The sequence below is a fragment of the Panthera uncia genome, chromosome B4 (assembly GCF_023721935.1).
Source record: "Panthera uncia isolate 11264 chromosome B4, Puncia_PCG_1.0, whole genome shotgun sequence".
Classification (NCBI taxonomy): Eukaryota; Metazoa; Chordata; class Mammalia; order Carnivora; family Felidae; genus Panthera; species Panthera uncia.
In genome coordinates this window covers 130780202-130800292 of record NC_064809.1, presented here as the reverse complement: position 1 = coordinate 130800292, position 20091 = coordinate 130780202, and the positions used below count along the sequence as shown (strand labels likewise).

Below are 20091 nucleotides of genomic sequence, written 5' to 3'. Positions count from 1 at the left end.
AAAAAAAAAAAAAAAAAAATATATATATATATATATATATATATGACTCAAAGGGTGTCCCAAGGACTCCAGAGCCAAGCTGAAGAGATTTGCACAGACCAGAGATGGGATAATTTGAACATCCACAAGAATAATAACTGTAATGGACTAAAGTACATCAAATATTTAAATCCGTGGGTTCCTAATTATGCTCAACGTAATCATTTAAAAAATCAATCTGTCGGGGCGCCTGGGTGGCGCAGTCGGTTGGGCGTCCGACTTCAGCCAGGTCACGATCTCGCGGTCTGTGAGTTCGAGCCCCGCGTCAGGCTCTGGGCTGATGGCTCGGAGCCTGGAGCCTGTTTCCGATTCTGTGTCTCCCTCTCTCTCTGCCCCTCCCCCGTTCATGCTCTGTCTCTCTCTGTCCCAAAAATAAATAAAAAACGTTGAAAAAAAATTTTTTTAAATAAAAAAAAAAATCAATCTGTCACCCTTAGTGGGTGCTGGAGATCCAACTTATTCTTTTGAAGATCAGTGAATAAAGGTCAAGAAGGAAGCATTTATCCTGCCCTTCCTTCATGACCTGCACCTCAGAGGAACCAAGTAGGTGATGAGGGAAGTTTCTCCTCATGGAAGTATTCCAGCCAATAGAAGACAGAACGCTCAAACTGGATGACTTCCTCTTGCAGCTCCTCATGAATTAAGAGATCGAAGCATTGAACAGCGGTGGCCGCTTACGTCACACAAAGAAAGCCAGACACAATTTGCCTCCTAATGAAATCACAAAACACCTCTTATAAGTTAGTCTTGCCAGAAAACACTAATCTGAATCTAATCAGGCTCTAGATTGGACTATCAATTCACCAGAAATACAAAGGACAGAGAAGCTTGTCGAATTATACCACAGTGATACAAGCAGCAAAACCCACACAATGGGATAGGGTAGGATAAGTTGTGTGTTTGCAAAGAAAAGAAAAAGATGTGGAGCGGGGAACCATGGATAAAAGACACTGAACTAGCATATAAAGTAATTGTACAGTGCAGTTTTAATTTTTACCCTAATTAAAAAAACAAACAAACAAAAACACTGTGATCGGGCACAGGGTGGCTCAGTCAATTAAGTGTCCAACTTCGGCTCAGGTCATGATCTCTCGGTTCATGAGTTTGAGCCCCATGTCGGGCTCTGTGCTGACAGCTCAGAGCCTGGAGCCTGTTTCAGAGTCTGTGTCTCCCTCTCTCTCTTTCTGCCCCGACCCTGCTCACACTCTCTCTCTTTCTCTCTCAAAAATAAATAAACATAGGGGCGCCTGGGTGGCGCAGTCGGTTAAGCGTCCGACTTCAGCCAGGTCACGATCTCATGGTCCGTGAGTTCGAGCCCCGCGTCAGGCTCTGGGCTGATGGCTCGGAGCCTGGAGCCTGTTTCCGATTCTGTGTCTCCCTCTCTCTCTGCCCCTCCCCCGTTCATGCTCTGTCTCTCTCTGTCCCAAAAATAAATTAAAAATAAATAAATAAATAAATAAATAAACATAAAAACATGAAAAAAAAAACTGTAAGAGGGAAACATCTCGGTCATTTATGAGACTATTGGAAATTTGAACACTGCCTGGCCCTTTGACAATATTAAGAAATAATTGCATGTCTATTTTGTTGTAATGGTATTGTGGTTTTCTATATATCTATAGTATATATATATATATATAAAGTATATTTATATATCTAAATTATATATATATAAAGTCATATATATAAAGTATATTTATTTATTTTGAGAAAAAGAGTAGGGGAGGGACAGAGAGCGAAGGAGAGAGAGAATCCCAACCAGGCTCCATGCTGTCAATGCTCAGCTTGAACCCACCAATCATGAGATCATGACCTGAGCTGAAATCAAGAGTTGGACATTTGACTGACTGAGCCACCCAGGTGCCCCTGTATATAGTAATATAGCAAAAGGTCTTATTTTGAGAGATACACACTGGAATGTTTAGTTTATTTTATTTAAAGGTTTTATTTTTTTAAGTAATCTCTACACCAAATGGGGGGCTTGAAATCACAACCCCTAGATCAAGAGTTGCATGTTCCACTGACTGACCAGTCAGGCTTAGTAGGCAACCCCCCCCCCCCCCCCCCCCCCCCCCCGCCGTGCACTGAAATGTTTAGAGAAAAAATGGTATGAGGTGTGGATTTACTTCCATGGAATATGTCATGGAGGTATGGATGGGTGTGGTCAGGTATGATTTGATGGTTATTGGGCTGATGAAGTTTCATTATCTTATTCTATTTTTTTAGTGTATGTCCAATATTCTACATCATAAAATCTTTTACAAACATCTGCACTCTACAACTTAGAGATAATAAGTATTACCACTTTGTAGGTTACCAGCGTCAGTCTTTTAAAAAAATTGATGTAGGGGCACCTGGGTGGCTCAGTTGGTTAAAGGTTTGACTCTTGATTTCTGCTCAGGTCATACTCTCACGGTTCGTGGGTTCAAGTCCCACATCGGGGTCCACACTGACAGTGCTGAGCCTACTTGGGATTCTCTCTCTCTCGCTCTCTCTTGCTCTCTCTCTGTCTCTGCCCCTCCCCTGCTTGTACTCTCTCTCTCTCAAAATAAACTTTAAAATAAAGAAAGAAATAAAAATTAAAAATTGATGTAGATGTGCCTGTGTATTTTATAAAATTGGGTCATACAATATATATCTTTTTAGCAACCTGTTTCTATAATATATTACCATCACAATAAATATCCTACTACTGGATAATTTTTAAAAGTCTTTCATGCCTCAGTGTGACAGACACAATGTTAAGCCCGATTTCCTACCTCCAGAGCAGCCCGTGATCTAGGGGAGTGAGCAAGTTTCACCTCTGTGACTCAGTTTCTTCCTCTCTATAATGGGAGTGCCCTTTCTCATTCGCAGCTGTACAGTTTTAAGGACAGAATATTCATTCTGCTGCTTATGCCTCCCTTCCAAAGGAGGTCTGGACTTAATTCTAGGCAGTAGCCCCCACACCTCTGAAAGAAGGTGGGCATCCTGCACACAGCAGGCACTTAATTATTACATCAATGAGCTCCACTTCAGAACCTGGAGCTTCATTCATTATCATAACAATACTGTCATTCACATCTTCCTCTGGGCAGCACCCCCCCTTCCCAGGACTCCTCTGGGGTCCCAGAGCCCCCGGTTCTTCCCATGGCTGCACTGTGGTTTATGGTTGCCTTTTTAGCTTCTCCAGCAGACCTGGAGCTCCTCAGGCCCCCAACACCTGGCCAAGGGTCTGGCGCACAGGAAGCTCTCATAAACGTGTTTCTTTTCACTAAATGAAACATGAAAAAGAAAGGCCACCCAGAGTGCATGGCCAAGAGTGTGAGTGTTTACTCACACCCCAATCCAATTTAAACTCCTTAGTGGCTTTTTATAAAATCAAGTGCCAAGGCGGTTGACACTTAGTTGGCCAAATGGTTCCTTGGGAGGTAGAGGAGGAAGGTTAAAGGGGATGAGACAGTGGGACAGCCAGGAGGGAGGCACTGAGTGCTGAGTCCTGGACATGAGGAGGAAAGGAAGCAGGGGGAAGGGCACCTTGGCCCCCACCACTCAGCTGTGCTAGGTGAGTCCCTGAGGTTGAGAAAGGGAAGACAAAGCCTGAGGAAGGCATCTGGGGCTGGCATCTTTCCCATTTGGCAATCATGATTGCTCCAGACCCACCACTGCCCCTGCCCACTTCCTCCTAATATTCCCGCCTCTCAACCTGTGGTCTGATCTGGTTGGCCCTGGGCCTCACCCATACCCCCCGCCCCCCTCCTTTGGGCATGTTTACCTGGTGAGGTACAGATGCTGTGGGATGTGCACTTTCGGCCTCCCTCAGGCTGGGGGCCAGGGGACATGGCATGGGAAGCTGTTTTGTTTCTGCTGTAAAGGAGGGACATCAGTTCAGACAGACTCCTATTTAGTGGAGCTAGTGAGGAGTTGTTGGGGAGAGGAACACCCTTGTTCAGTTTGCAAAGCCCACAGGGACACTCGTTGCTCAGGCTGTGGAACCGGAGCTCCCCCGGCAGGATCCATGACCATCTAGCTGAGGGTGCCTGCTGAGTGATACAGGGCCTGGCTCTTTGCTGGAGGAGGCTTGGGAAATATTTACTGAATGAATGAATGAATGAATAAACCATGGTAAACAGAGCTGCACTAACCGTGGGGCAAAGTAGAAAGGAGCAACAGTTCCAAAGTCAGGAAGACAGACCTGAGTTCAATCCCTTTCTCTGCCAGGTACTCACTGCGAGACTTGGGGACAAGCCACCTAAAATGTCCTAGGGCCCCTGGTTCCTAAACTGTAAAATGAAAGCAGAAAATCCTACCTTCTTTATGAGATTTACATGGGATGTCTGTAGAGCAGGTGTCACGTGATAGGCTTAGTAAATGGTCACTACTGTTGTTAGTATTGTTTACTGATTCCACAAATGTGCATCAAGCACCTACTGTGTGCCAGGTGCTCTCTAGGCACAAGGACCAGATCACTGAACAAGACACACCACGACCTATTGCCTCATTCAGGTTTACATTCAGGTAGAGGAGAGAGGCAATAATCAAGAGATGAGTGAAGTAACATGTTGGAAAGAGATAAATGCCATGGGGGAGAAAACAAATAGACAAGGTTGTGGAATGAGGCGTGCAGGGGGATGGGCTGGGTTGTCACCTTATTTTACTTTTCTTAAATGTGGAGGCACCTGGGTGGCTCAGTCGGTTGAGCGTCCGACTCTTGATTCGGCTCAGGACGTGATCTGACGTGATCTCAGGACGAGTCTACATCGGGCTCGGTGCTGACGGTGCGGAGCCTGCTTGGTATTCTCTCTCTCCCTTTCTCTCTGCCCCTCTCCTGCTCTCTCTCAAAAAATAAACTAAAAAATAATAATAAAATAAAATGTGTATTTACTTGTTTTGAGAAAGAGAGAGAGAGCACAAACAGGAAGGGGCAGTGAGAGACGGAGAGAGAGAATCCCAAGCCCCTATTTGGGGCTCGATCTCACAAACCTCGAGATCATGATCTGAACAGAAATCAGGAATCAGGAGCTTAATCGACTGAGCCACCCAGTCGCCCCTGGATTGTCATTTTAAACTGTCAGTGCAGGCTTCTTCATTAAGAAGGTGGCGTAGGAGCCTTTGCTGGAGGCGAGGGAGGCAGGTGGGCCAGTATCTCAAGCAGGAGTAACCCAGAGCCGTGGAGAGCTGGGGTGGGGGTGGGGTGTTGCCTGCAGTGGTGGCAGAGGAGTGAGCAGGGAGAGGAAGTCAGGGGTAGGGGTGGTCAGATCCCACGAGACATTGCTGGCCACCGCTGCGAACTTAAAGTTTACTCTGAGCAAAGAAGCGCTGCTGAGTTTTTAGAAGAAGAATGACAGGATCCGACTTACTCATGAGAAGGACAAGGCACTGCCAGGTTGAGCCGAGACTGCAGGGGGAGCGGGGGGGTGAGAAGAACAGAATCCCCGGTGGCCGGTGTGCTGCGTGTGCTGGCAGGGGCGGTGGTGAGGGGTAGTCAGATTCTGGGTGTATTTTGAAAAGTCAGCTTGGTTTCCTGAGGGTTTGGATGTGGAATGTGAGAGGGAGAGAGGGTCCAGGATGGTTGTGGGGTTTGAGATCTGAACAAGTGGAAGGGATCAGTGGCCACCTGAAGGTGGAGGCTGCAGGTGAAGCAGGTTTGGGGAGGAGATCAAGGGGTCAGGTTTGGATGTGATTTTCTAAAAAAAAATTTTTTTTAAGTTTAGTTATTTCGAGAGAGAGAGAACACACATGCGCGAGCAAGGGAGAGAGAGAAAACCAAGCAGGCTCTGTACCATCAGGGCAGAGCCCAATGCAGGGCTCGATCTCATGAACCTTGAGATCATGACCTAAGCCAAACTCAAGAGTCGGAGGCTCCACCGACTGAGCCACCCAGGCACCCCCAGTTTGGGATGTATTAAGATACAGATGTTAGCCACACAGAGATATTTAACAGGCTACTGACATAAATTTGGGAGTTGTTAGTAAGTACTACTATTTTTCCCTCACCCTTGATCCTCACACCAGATGGTAAGAAAGGCTGATTATTCTCCCAGCTTGAAAGAATGGAAGTCCTACCAAGAGTATATGCCCTTTCGAAGAATTGAAAACAGGTATTCAAACCAATACTTGTCTATGAATGTTCACAGCAGCACTATTCACCATAGACAAAAGGTGGAGACGACTCAGATGTCCATCAGCAGATGAAAGGATGTATAAAATGTGGGATGCCTATACAATGGAGTATTATTCAACTGTAACAAGGAAACCTCAAGAACACATTAGGTAAAAGAAGCCAGCTGCAAATGGCCACATAGTGTATGATTCCATTTATAGGAAATATCCAGAATAGGTAAATTTACAATTTTTTTTTTAAAGTAGGCCCCAAACCCCACATGGAGCTTGAACTCAACACCCTGCGATCAAGAGTCGCACGCTCCACCAACTGAGCCAAGCAGGCACTCCCAGAAAAGGGAAATTTAAATCTATAGAGACAGAAAGCAGATTAGTGGTCGCGGGGGTTGGGGAAAGAGGGAAAAAAGGAGTGATTACTTAATGAGTCCAAGATCTGCTGTGACAGTGATGAAAATGTTTTGGAACTAGATGGAGGTGACGGTTGCACAACATTGAAAATGCACAAAATGCCACTGAATGATACACTTTAAAATGGTTAACTTTAGGGGCGCCTGGGTGGCTCAGTTGGTGAAGAGTCAGACTTTGGCTCAGGTGATGATCTCACGGTTCATGAGATTGAGCCCCGCATTGGGCTGTCAGCACAGAGCCTGCTTGGGATTCCCTCTCCTTTTCTCTCTGCCTTCCCCTGCTCTCTCTCTCTTTCTCTCTCTCAAAAATAAATAAGCATTTTAAAAAATAAATAAAATAGTTAACTTTGTATTATGTGAATTTTACCTCAATGGAACAAACAAAACCTCTGAAGCACCTAACGCAGGGCTCTGTAGCTCCCTGCCCTGTGCGCTGACCCCGGCTGCTATTCTCCACTGGGCCCAGCAGTCTCCATTCCCCTTGGACTGGAGTAGCCAAGAGAAGCAAAGGGATGTGTCCCCTGTGAGATCAGGTTAGAGCAACTGGATTGCCCAAATCCCAAACCAGGAAATCTGGTCTGACAAGCATGGGATTCACATCTGAAATCAGCCCTGCCCTGGAACCTGTACTTCCGGGTCTGGTTGGTTCTGCTTGGGAAGGAAAGGGTGGGGGGGAGCAGACAGTCAAACCTCCATATTTAACCCTTCAGGGTCCAAGGCTCCCAGAGTCAGGAGGGACTTTAGACAATATCCGGGAGGAAGTGGAAGCTCCGAGCAGATAAAATATCTTCTCCCAAGTCACACAGCCTGTAAATGGCTGGACTCGTCTAAGAGGAAGCGAACCAATGTTTATATAGCACTGGCTCTTGTCCAGGTGCCTCAGAGACATTCTATGAACCACCTGCAGGGTATATGTTAATAGCTCCATTTTGCAGAGGAGATTCTGGGAGGCTTAGTGACCAGCCCAACATCGCACAGTTATTAAGAGGCCGGGCTGGGGGCGCCCCGGGTGGCTCAGTCCATTAAGCTTCGGATTCTTGGTTTTCGCTTAGGTCATGATCTCACGATTTGTGAGATCAAGCCTCATGTGGGGCTCTGCACTGACAGCACGGGGATCCTCTCTGCTTGGGATTCTCTCTCTCCCTCTCTCTCTGCCCCTCCCCCCACTCACACTCTCTCGCTCTCTCTCATGCTCTCAAAAATAAATAAACTAAAAACAAAAAACAAAAAAACCCCTCAGCGCTGGCAGTGGAGTAGGGGTCTACATGACTCTTTACAACCTGTAAGTCTTGCTAGGCTTTTGTCGGTCTTGTTCACATGGGTATCCCCAATGCCAAGAGAATGAATGAATGGGTCACACCAAGGTCTTTCCATTCTTCTGTATCTCCTTCCAGACTCACCCTGTTCAAAGTTAACAAACACTCTGGGGCTTGCTAGCACAGTTGCCATGGTAACTGAACTCTTAGAACTTAGAAACAACAGCTACAGGCGATTCAGGACAAAAGCAGTGAACCCTTCTCTTGCTAAACTAGGTAAGGCTTTTCTGTCCATTCGGACAAGGGTTAACACAAACCAGCCAAGAGTAAGAAGATATTTGCTAACACACCTTTAGTGTTATGGACCGTGGTTGTTGACCAAGGACCCTTTGTTACCCACCACTGTCACCTTTACCACAGATGCGTGGCTTAAAAAATGGTATCTATTGAGGACATCTGCTTTAAGTGGTAACTAAATTATAACCCCACTCTACCACCGGTGCCTGGAATCAGCAGGAGATAACTGCCGTTACCTGAACAGGTTGATAGCATTTTAGCTCAAAGCAGGAGAATTGCCAGTGTTGCTGAGTAGTAGAAACCTATAGCTTTTGGACTTTTTGAAGTATTGAAAATAACTTAAGACCCTTCCAAACAAAATAAGAATTGACAAAGAAATAGCCACAGCCATTTAAAAAACAAACAAACAAAAACAAAAATTTCAAAGAATTGACTATTATGCAAATAAGTGAGAAAACCTGAACTAAATGGATGGTTTTTTTGGGAAACCATAAATTACCAAAATCAATCCATGAAGACAATTCAATTCTTTTTTTTTTTTAATGTTTATTTTTGAGAGAGAGAGACAGAGCATGAGCGGGGGGAGGGGCAGAGAGAGAGGGAGGCACAGAATCCGAAGCCGGATCCAGGCTCTGAGCTGTCAGCACAGAACCCAAGGTGGGGCTTGAACTCATACTGGCGATGAGATCATGACCTGAGCCGAAGTCAGACGATTAACCGAAGAAGCCACCCAGACCCCCCGAAAATCAATTCAATTCTAAACAGACCAAATATCATACACATAAAATGGAAATGTTATCAAGGAGCAGTTTTCCCACCCACAAAGGAAAAAAAAAAACAAGAACACTAGGTCATATAAGTCCTCTGATGACTTCACCAACACTTTAAGGAGCGATAAATAAAAACATCATTCAAATGCTTCAAGATCTTAGAGACAATAATCGTAATAAACCTTATATTTATTGAGTCCCTACATGGTAGCTGCACTCTGTTGTATTCTTCAATTCTCATGATAATCCTATGAAAAAGATAAGTTATTATCCTCATTTTAGAGATGAAAAAAACTCAGGCAAAAGGAGTTAAATCACTTGTTTCAGGACTACACAACTGTTAATGGCAGATCCCAATTTGAACCTGGTGAGTTTAGTTCCAGAAACTTACTCTCTTAACCACTCTATCAGGTCAACTCTTCCAAATGCCTTTTATGAATATTACATATCAATACCCCAATCTGTCAAAGATAGCAGGAGGGAGGAACAACTATAGACTAGTTTCATAACAGCAAAAGTTGTAAGCCAAATTTTGGCAAACAAAATCCAGCAAACAATAAAAATTGTATATATACCACAACCGAGTATGGGTATACCAAGAACATAAGACGGTTCAATATTAGGAGTGTTATTGATATTATTCACCATACTTATAAATCATTGGAGAAAAGTGCATGATTATTACGTAATTCTGCAAAGGTATTTGGTGAAAGTCAAAGTCCATGCCTAATTCAAAAAGAAAATTTCTAAACAACAGGAAGGGAAAGATATGTTCTTAAAATACAATTGCGCGCGCACACACACACACACACACACACACACACCTCAAGCCAAAAAGTCAATTTGTAAGGATAAAATACTAGAATACTAAAAGCATTCTCATTAATGTCAGGATAAAACAAGGATATTCACTACCATCACATACATAATTTTATTTAAAATTGTTCCAGAGGCACTTACCAATGTAATTAAACAAGTGGACAAAGAAACAAAAAAGAGGTATAGAGATTTAAAAAAGAAGAGATATAGTTATTATTATTTATAGGTGATATGACACAATTATATCTCAGAAAACGTAAGAAATTCAACTAAAAACTGTAGCACAAAGAGAATTCAGTAGGTGTCTAAGTACAAATTTAATATGCAAAAATAATAGGCTTGGGGCGTATGGCTAGTCGATGGAGCATGTGACTCTTGATCTCAGGGTTGTGAATTTGAGCCCCACATTGGGTGTAGAGATTACCTAAAAATTAAAAAAAAATCTTTAAAAAGTCAATAACCTTATTATATATAAAAAAGATTATTTTGAAAATATAATGGAAGATTTACATTTTGACCCAGAAATTCCAGTTCTGGGAATTTATCTTACCAGTGTGCTTGTATATTCATTCATTCATTCATTCATTCATTCAGCAATTACTACTGAGTGCTTATTCATTCCACATCGGATCCTCTTCTGGATACCAAGAATGCAGATGAGTAAACAAATTGGACAAAACGAAACCAAAACCCAAACCAAAAACCTTCCAATCTGGTGTAGGAAGCAGATAATAAACATAATAGTAAAAGTAAATGATACAGTGTGTTAGAAGGTGGTAATTGCTAACAGAAAAGAGTAGAGCAGAATAGGGAGCTTGGGATTGCCGGGTGGCCCGGATGGGCTTCCTGGAGAAGAAAGGAGGTAAGGAGATGAGCCATGTGCATATGGGGTTGGGGGGTGGGGGGGGAAGGGAGCAAAGACCCTGGGGTGGAGTAGTGGGTACACGCAAAATGAGTCACATCTGTAACAGAAAAAGAGTCAAAGAATAAGTATTCATCTACAGGGGACCAGTCAACAGACTAAGGTACATCTACCAGTGGAAGGCCACACAGCTGTGCACAAGAGTAAGGAAACTATGATGTGAGATGGAAAGATCTGCAGGATACGTTGAGTGAAAAAAAGGGAGGAGAATAGATTATGTGGTGTGCTACTTTTGTGTAAGAAAAGGAGAGAAATCAATATTAGAAAGATATTAATTCTTTCTGAATTAATGTATCAATTTAATGTGGGCTTCCCCTCCCCCCCAAAAATAAGCCCCAGAAAAGCTAGTTTTTAAGAGCTAAACAAATTATTGGGGCTCCTGGGTGGCTCAGCCGGTTAAGCGTCAGACTTCGGCTCAGGTCATGATCTCGCAGGTCATGGGTTGGGGCCCTGTCAGCTGTCAGCACAGAGCCTGGAGCCTGATTCCGATTCTGTGTCTCCCTCTCTCTCTGCTTCCCTATCCCCTCCACTTGCCCTCTGTCTCTCTCTCTCAAAAATAAATAAACATTGGGGTGTCTGGGTGGCTCAGTCGTTAAGCCTCCGACTTCAGCTCAGGTCACGATCTCGCGGTCCGCGAGTTCGAGCCCCGCGTCGGGCTCTGGGCTGATGGCTCAGAGCCTGGAGCCTGCTTCCGATTCTGTGTCTCCCTCTCTCTCTGCCCCTCCCCCGTTCATGCTCTGTCTCTCTCTGTCTCAAAAATAAATAAATGTTTAAAAAAAAATTAAAAAAAATAAAAATAAATAAACATTAAAAAAAAGAGTTAAACAAATTTTTTTCTTTTCCTTTTTTTTTTTTTTTTAGAGTAATCTCTATACCCAACGTGGGGCTTGAACCCACAATCTGGAGACCAAGAACTGCACTCTCCACTGACTGAGCCAGCCAGGTAACTCTAAGAAAATTCTTTTTATTTTTTATTGATTTATTTTTAATTTTTTCTGTTTTTACTTTGATTTGCACTTATTTTATGCAGAATTTACTCCCGGGCCTTAAGTTTGTTTCTTCAGTTTCTTCTGGGATATGTTTTTCTTCTGTGCAACTTCCTCTTCTGGTTTAGGAACAGTCTGCTCTTTTTCAGTAAGGATCATCTGAGTGTGGCTGGGAGAGCTCATGTATGGGTGAATCCGACTTTGAACCCTCTGAGTTCTACCTTGCATCTTGGGGGCTCTGTTCACCTGGATGTGCTCAATGACCAGAGAATCTCCATCTGAACCCTTTAAGTTCAGCATTACTCTCTGCATTTTTAAGCATGTGCAGTAAAAAGTCAGCCATCTTTTTGGGCCACTGACCCTGTGTCCAGCCCCACTGTTTGGCCTGGGCCCACCTACCAGCTCCACCATCGTAGTGATGGAATGGAACACGTTGCTTGTGCAAAGTGTCGTCGTTCAGATACTTGGTGGCTTTTCAGATAGGCATACCCCTGATGGCCTGGGCAGTTTCACGTGTGTTCCTAAAGTGAACACGAAGATTTGAACCTCTTGGTTTGTTTGATTGTGTTGGGTTTCCTGGGTCAGGTGAATAGTGAACCATTTTCAGAGATCACCTCGGGCTGCTTATGGGAAGAGACTCTTTTTTTTTTTTTTAAGTTTATTTTATTTCTTTTGAGAGAGTGTGAGAGAATGAAGGAGCACGAGCATGAGTGGGGGAGGGGCAGAGAGAGGGAGAGAGAGAGAATCTCAAGTAGGCTCTGCACTGTCACCCCAGAGCCAAACGCAGGGCCCGATCCCACCAGCCATGAGATCACAATCTGAGCTGAAAAAAAGTCAGATGCTTAACCTACTGAGTCACCCAGGTGCCCCCCCTAAGAAAATTCTTAAGAAGAGTGAGAAGAATAAGGCTAGCTCAACCAGAGGTCAAAACATACTGTAAAATTACGGTAATTAAAAATACTTTTTAGGGGCGCCTGGGTGGCTCAGTCGGTTGAGCATCCGACTTTGTCTCAGGTCATGATCTCACAGCTCGTGAGTTTGAGCCCCACATCGGGCTCTGTGCTGACAGCTCAGAGTCTGGAGCCTGCCTGAGTTTCTGTGTCTCCCTCTCTCTCTCTGACCCTTCCCTGCTCATGCTCTGTCTCTGTCTCTGTCTCTTTCTCAAGAATAAATAAACATTAAAATTAAAAAAAATACTTTTTGTTTGGGAACATGAATAGACAGATCAACAGAATAGGATAGAAAGTTCAGAAACAGACCCCAACACACATAGGAAATAAATGCAATAAATCCTTCTGGGAATACTGAGTAGTCATCTGGAAACAAACGCATTTGTACCCTTCCTGCATTACTTACACTAAAATAAACTTCAAACAGCTCAAAGATATAAATCTAAAATGTGAAACCATTAAAGTATCAGATTTAAAAAAAATTTATAATCCTGCAGTGGGATGGGTTTGTTTAAGCATGACTCAGAACTCAGAAGTCATCAACTTTGACCACCATAACATTTTTAAAAATTTCCACAGAAAAAAATAACAAAATCAAAAGACAGTAAACAGGACAATAATATATGCAACACACATGCAGACAAATCTCCATAGCATAAAAAGAACTCCTATAAATCAAAGTGCCGGACTAAAATCCTATAGAAAAGCAGTCCTGGAATGTGAACAAAGAGTTCTCAGGAAAGGAAATTGACACAGCTCTTAAATTTATTAAAAGATGCTAGGGGCGTCTGGGTGGCTCAGCTGGTTGAGTGTCAGACTTCAGCTCAGGTCATGATCTCACGGTTCATGGGTTCGAGCCCCGCATCGGGCCCTGTGCCGACAGCTCGGAGCCTGCTTCGGATTCTGTGTCTCCCTCTCTCTCTGCCCCTCCCCCACTCACACTCTGTCTCTTAAAAGTGAATAAATGTTAAAAAAAAATTTTTTTTTAAAGCCACAGTGAGATATTTAGATTCAATGATTAGCAAAGATAAAAGTCATTTGATAACATACCTGGCTCATAACTATCATTATTAGAAAGTGCTGATCTAGGTGGAGACAAATTCTCCCTTGAGTTACTAGTTAAGTCACTGAGCTTCAGGGCCTGGAACCTGGTTCTTCCCTCTGCGTCAGGACCACTGCGGCAGGGGCCCAACCTCAGCCCTCCTCGGCAAGGATGCTCAGCCCGCTGCACCTCTTATTCTTGGTCACTGCCCAAATATCAGCTCCTCTGGTCATCTCTTTTTTCCACACTGCTCTGTCATTCCTCTTTTGTCTCAACGACCCCCTGTCTCCACCGTCCCAAAACTTTTTACTTGGTCCTTTGGAAAGCCGGTTCTTGGTCAACAAAATTGCCTGCTGATTGCACAGCCTAGGGTTTAACTCTGGGGCCTGGCTGGTAAGGAGAAGGCACGAAGTATGAGGGGCTAATGGCCAGGCGTGAACCCGCGTGTACCCACTGTGAGTGGTAACGACACTGACAAGCTGGAGAGCCCACATGTCCTGAGCCAGCTTCACGTGCGGAACGCGGACTCAGTCTGGTCAGGTCTTCAGTTGTTTCAAGAGAGGCACGAAACCCTCCCACAACTGCTGGGGGGATGTAAAACGGTTCAGTGTTGTTGAAACAATTGACCATTCCTCAGATAGTTAAACACAGAGTTCCCACATGACCCAGCAATTCACTCCTGAGAATCGAAGAGAATCCAAGAGGATCGAAAACAGTTCCCACGGAGACTTGGACGTGAATGTTCACAGCAGCAATATTCAGAACGTCCAACAATGGAAGCAACCCAAAAGTCTGCCATGGAAGGAACGAATGAACAATGTGTGGTAGTCTGTCCAATGGAATATGATTTAGCCATAATCAGGAATGAAGTCCTGACATAGATGAGATAGATGTAGATGTAACATGGATGAGACTTGGGAACATTAAACTCGATGAAAGAACCCAGCCCCAAAAGGCCACTTCTCGTATGATTCCGCTCGTATGAAGTGTTCACAACAGGTAAATCCATAGAGACATGATGGGTTGGTTATTGGGGCTGAGGCTAGAGGGTGGGTAAGGGCACCTCTTCCTGGCACCCCTCCCCTTTACCCTCATTCCTTGCCACTCTGGCACCTGCCCGAGGCTTCCTCCTGTCCATTCTCCTCTACTGTCTGGTAAAGACCCTGTCTCCCCTGGCGTTCTTGCCTCACCCCTTCATGGCCGCTTTGGGCCCAGACTTGCTTTCTCTTTCTCTTCCTCCCCAGGCCCTCCTTTGTGCTGCTGTCTCTGTGGCCACGTGCGGGGCCGTACAACAGACCGCCTCCTGCGCTCAGCTCCTGGCCCTCCGCCTCGCCCGGTCATTCCACCTCCCCCGCTTCCTCGGGGCCAAAATGTGGACCTCGTTACCTCACCCCGCGTTATTACACGCGGGAGCCCTTTCTCCCCCTGTGGCCCCAGCTTTCCAGCTGCGTGTTCATTGCTGCGCTCACACTTCCTGTTCTCTTACCCTCAAGGTGGTCTTTGACTCCACTCTTCCTGTCTTCACTTCCTGCCCTCTCCTGTGTGGCTCCCCTACCCTGACCGCTCCTCTAGCGACCTCACGACTTCTCTCCAGCTGACTGTCCGCCGCCCCTGCCTGGAAACCCCAACTCAGGTCAGTCAGATCATCCTTCCTCTCCATGGGCACACCAGGGCCATCAGCTCTGCTGGAGAAAACCATGTCACCACAGAGTCTGGTGCCATTAATTTGTGGACATCAACTGTAGCCAGGCCCCCGGTACTATACACAGCGTGCTCTGCTTTCCTCATGGGCTCACCCTGCCATCTTCCTCAGTGGCCATTTAAGACCATCTCCAGTCTCCCCAAACCGCTGGCCTCTCCTACTATCACACACAGAATCTGGAAGCCTTCGGACAGGGACCCTCCCATCGTCCTGCCATCAAGGTTCCCCCCTGACCGTACCCACTTATTGCCTCCAAGGAGAAAACAGGTCTGAATGTTTGTATCCCACAAATTTCATACTTTAAACCCCAATGTCCAGTGGGATGGTATCAGGAAGTGAGGTCTTTAAGAGGTGATTAGGTCACGAGGGCCAAGCCCTTTTGAGTGGGATTAGTGTCCTCACGAAAGAGGCCCCAGAAGGATCTCTCATCCTTCCATTATATGACAGTGTGCAACGTGGACTCCCAGCTCCCAGAACGGTGAGAAATACATGTTTTGTGTTTGCAAATCACCCAGTCATAGCGGCATGCACTGCCTGAGGCCAGTCCTCCCCACTGTGCTGGATCCCAAACCAGATTCTACCTTCGGCCCCTTGATGTTCTCTCGGGCTTCTCTGATGTCTCCCCGCTGATTCCTTGACAAGAACAAATAAGAGTCCTTACGTGTCTACCTCCCTCCCTCCACCTTGTGTCCTTTTCCAGCAACTAGCCTCTTTCCCTCCTAAGCCAAAGCACTTGTTGAAAGAGTTGTCTACACTGGCTGCCTCAGTTTCCTCATATACACTTCCTCCCCAAAGCAACCTGGCTCCTGCTCCCGATTCTACTGAAATTTTTCTTGCCGGTCATCGCCGATCCCCTAATTGCCCAATCTAACCAACACTTCTTTTTTCTTTCATTAAAATTTTTTTAAAAAGTACTTATTTAGGGGCACCTGGGTGGCTCAATGGGTTAAGCGTCCAACTTTAGCTCAGGTCATGATCTCACGGTTAGTAAGTTCAAGCCCCACATCAGGCTCTGTGCTGACAGCTCAGAGTCCGGAGCCTGCTTCAGGTTCTGTGTCTTCCTCTCTCTCTGACCCTCCCCCGCTTGCATGCATGTTCTCTCTCTCTCTCTCTCAAGAAGAAATAATCATTAAAATTTTTTTTTAATTAAAAACAATAATAAAATAAAAAACATTTATTTTTGAAAAAGAGAGAGACAGAGAAAGCACATATACAGGCAGAGAGGGGCAGAGAGAGAGGGGGCTTGAACTCACAAATTGTGAGATCATGACCTGAGCCGAAGTCAGAAGCTTAACAGAGTAAGCCACCCAGGCGCCCCTCTAACCGACACTTTTTTTTTTTTTTTTTTTTTTTTTTTTTAATTTATTTTTTTTCTAACCGACGCTTCTAAGTCATGAGCTTTTTTGGCTCCTCTGCCACACTAACCAACCTCCCGGATACCTGCCTTGCAGCAGGAATTGTGATCGAGGGGTCTGTGGGAACTCACCAGGGAGAGACTTCATCTGCCCTGGGGAGGGTCAGAGAGGGTTCCCTGGAGGCAGCGACCCCAGGGCAGAGCGTGAATGTACGCGTATAAGTTGGCCAAGCAGAGAAGGGGAGCAAGGGCATTTTACAAAATGGGAAGAATCCCAGAATTTGTGAACTGCTAGAAGTTTAACGTTCCTGAAGTTGAACTGGGAGACAGATTATGAAGGCCTTTGAAGGTCATGGTAAAGAGTCTGCCGTTTGGATTTTATTCTGGAGGCAGTGGGAATACATACATGACCTAAAGGAGAGGTCGGCAAGCTTTTTATGTCATGGGCTACATAGCAGGTGTTTTAGACCGTTGCAACTTTTTGCTTCTGCCGGTGTAGCACCAGAGAAGCCATAGAACACAACAAAAACAAGAGTGTGACTGTGTCCCAATAAAGTTTTATTTATGCCCACAGAAATTCGAATTTCATATAATTTTCATATGTCACAGAATGCCATTCTTCTTTTGAATTTTTTCCAGCCACTTAAAAATGTAAAATCCAGGGGCACCTGGGTGGGTTAGTCCATTGAGCACCCAACTCTTGGTTTCGGCTCAGGTCATGATCTCACAACTCATGAGTTCAAGCCCTGCACTGGGCTCTGCGCTGACAGTTTGGAGCCTGCTCGGGATTCCCTGTCTCCCTCTTTTTCTGCCCCTCCCCCACTTACACTCTCTCTGTGTCTAAAAAATAAAGAAAAATTAAAGAAAAGAAAAAAGTAAAGCCAGTCTTAACTCCCAGGGCCTGCAGGCTAAAGTTTGCCAACCCTGATGGAAAGCAAGGGAGTGATGCAATCAGAGCTGGGTTTTAGGTGATGGATCGGAGTGGGGGTGGTGCTGCCAGCCAGGAGGCTGGTGAGCAGGCCATGGCAGCAATCTGGGAGAGAGAATACACACTAGGCAAGTGGCAGTGAGGATGGAACTAGACGGCTGGGTTCAGGAGAGTGCACAGAGACGGCTTAGAAGCCTCCCTGACCACACTCCACTTGGGGAAATAAATAGGATTGGTGTCTGTTCCAAAAAGAGCAAGGCCCTGAAATGCCAGGGTAATGGAACTACGTGTCACCACCGTCTCCACGAGGGGGAATCATCCCAGGCTAGTTCTAGATAGACGCCCTCAGAACATCTATGGTAGGGGGCTTTCCAATAGCAAGAGCCCCCCAGAAAGTCCAGAGTTCCTCCCTGTTTGGGGCGGGGGGTGGTGCTTACATCTGTCATGGGCTATCCACAAGGTCATTGGTCACATGGAATACTTTGGAAGCCCTGAGTGAGGCCTCGAGACAGAAAGACATCATTTGTTGGGCAGCCAGTGGGTGATGTGCAGGCAGTTGGTCATGAGAGACCCTCCTCTGAGGTTAAGATGCAGAGCTCACCGTCTTCCTTGACACCGTGAAGGGTGGTGGGTGTCTCATGGTCCTAGGAGTTGCTTTGTCTCTCCTGTGGAGGCCGGGCACCCAGAGAGGATTCCTTTTCTTCTCCAGCGTCAGGAAGGATCCGCTAAACTCATCCCCATTCTCTTTTTCCACCTGTACTCCCAGACGTAATCTCCTCGTCCCACCCCAGCTGAAGCCTGACAGGTTGTCTCTTCTCTTTCCAAGCTACTGTTGATGGATAAATACCATGTCCTTCCCCATTCAGGGGTCCCTCCAGTCTCATTACCTGGCTCGTACAAATCAAAAACTCTAGCTCTCTGCCTCAGCACTTCCCACCGTGGGATGGGTGCACAGCCCTCAGATCTCCTTGCCCCCGACACCCCTCCCCCCCTTCATCCAGACAAGATGTCTACGAAGTCAGCGGCAAGAAGGAGACCGTGTTTATGACTGATGACTTCTCTCTGGGAGAAGTGGGAGAAAAAAATGGATCAGCATTCTGTGTGGGTGTTGGATTTCTGAGCAGCACAGTTCTCACTGTGACTTTGTCACACGTAGGACATGCTTGAGATTTTGTGATGAACTCAAAAGGAGAACATTCGGGAGCCTGGGTGGCTCAGTCGGTTAAGCGACCGACTTCGGCTCAAGTCATGATCTCACGGTTCATGAGTTCGAGGCCCACGTTGTCTGTGCTGACAGCTCAGAGCCTGGAGCCTGCTTCAGATTGTGTCCCCACTCTCTCTCTCTGCCCCTCCCCACCTCGTGCTCTGTCTCTCTCTCTCTGAAAAATAAACATTAAAAAAAAAGAGAGAGAGAGAGAACATTCAACGTGGCTGAGCCACATTCAGCTGTTGAGCAAGGAATGGATTAAAGCGATGGGCCACAAATCTAATCTGGGAGAAGAGAGGCATGAAGATAAGAAAGGAGATGATGACCAGTTAAAAGATGAGGGCCGGTGGCTCAGGGGTCCCAAACACGAGGAAGAATTGTCATATCAGGAGAGTAAAAGGAAGGAGCTAGAAATACAGTTGGAGGAGGAGGTCTAAGACTGGGATGTTAGACATGGAAGTCCTGGAAGATGTGCTGTACTCGCGAACGACAAGGTCCAGGGTATGACAGTGTAGCAGGTGTGAGTCTGGGGCAAATTAGGGGATGTTCAGAACCATATGGGGTTGGGGTTCTTCATGATGAGGGGTGACCTGGGTGGGCTTTGGGCAGCATGGAGCATGATGGGCTCCTGTCCTTTACATGTGCTTTGGATTCCTTCTCTTCTCTATTAAAACTCAACCCATAGATGATCTAACCCAATCCTACGTCTTGGAATACTCTCTGCCAATGATTCCCCATTTTTATCACTAAATCTGTCCCCAACTTGGGCCTTTGCCTGGAGTGGTCATTCCTTACCACCTTCAGGGCTCTGCTCCAATGTCACCTTCTTAGAGTAGCCCTCCCACTGCCCTTAGAGCCCCCCTCCCTAAGAAAGCCCTCTTAGAGTAGCTTTCCCTTAGAAAGCCCTCGCTTTCTGCCCCAAATAACTCCTCCCTCCTCTCTGACCCTTATTCTGCTTTGTTTTCCTTCATGCACATCAATATACTTCCTATAAATCAGTACTATACTTATTTATTTGATGATTTTCTCTCTCCCCTGGAATGAGTTTTGTGGAGGGCGTGTGCAAACCCCTACCTTTCTCACTGCTGTATTGCCACACTTCAAACTCCTCCCAGCTCATAGTAAGGGCTTATTAACTATTTGTTGAAAAAATAGATACACAAGAGAAGACTATTTTATGTGATATGGGCTTCAAGAGCTCATTCTGAAAGCCAAAACCTGAATATTGGCCATTGTGTTGGATGTGTTCCTAAGGCAATTCTAAGTCCCCCCAAGGTCATCACTGCTCTGTGTCAGGTGGAAGGTCCAAG

The 20091-nt window shown here is 45.6% G+C and overlaps 1 protein-coding gene and 1 pseudogene across 1 annotated transcript in view; one reads left to right on the top strand and one right to left on the bottom strand.

Annotated features, from left to right (window-relative positions):
- The window catches only part of SLC25A17 (solute carrier family 25 member 17), a 359412-nt gene that overhangs the window by 120821 nt on the left and 218500 nt on the right, over positions 1 to 20091 (top strand). The gene's annotated exons all lie outside the window — the stretch shown is intronic.
- Positions 11609 to 12199, bottom strand: LOC125920362 (60S ribosomal protein L17-like; annotated as a pseudogene).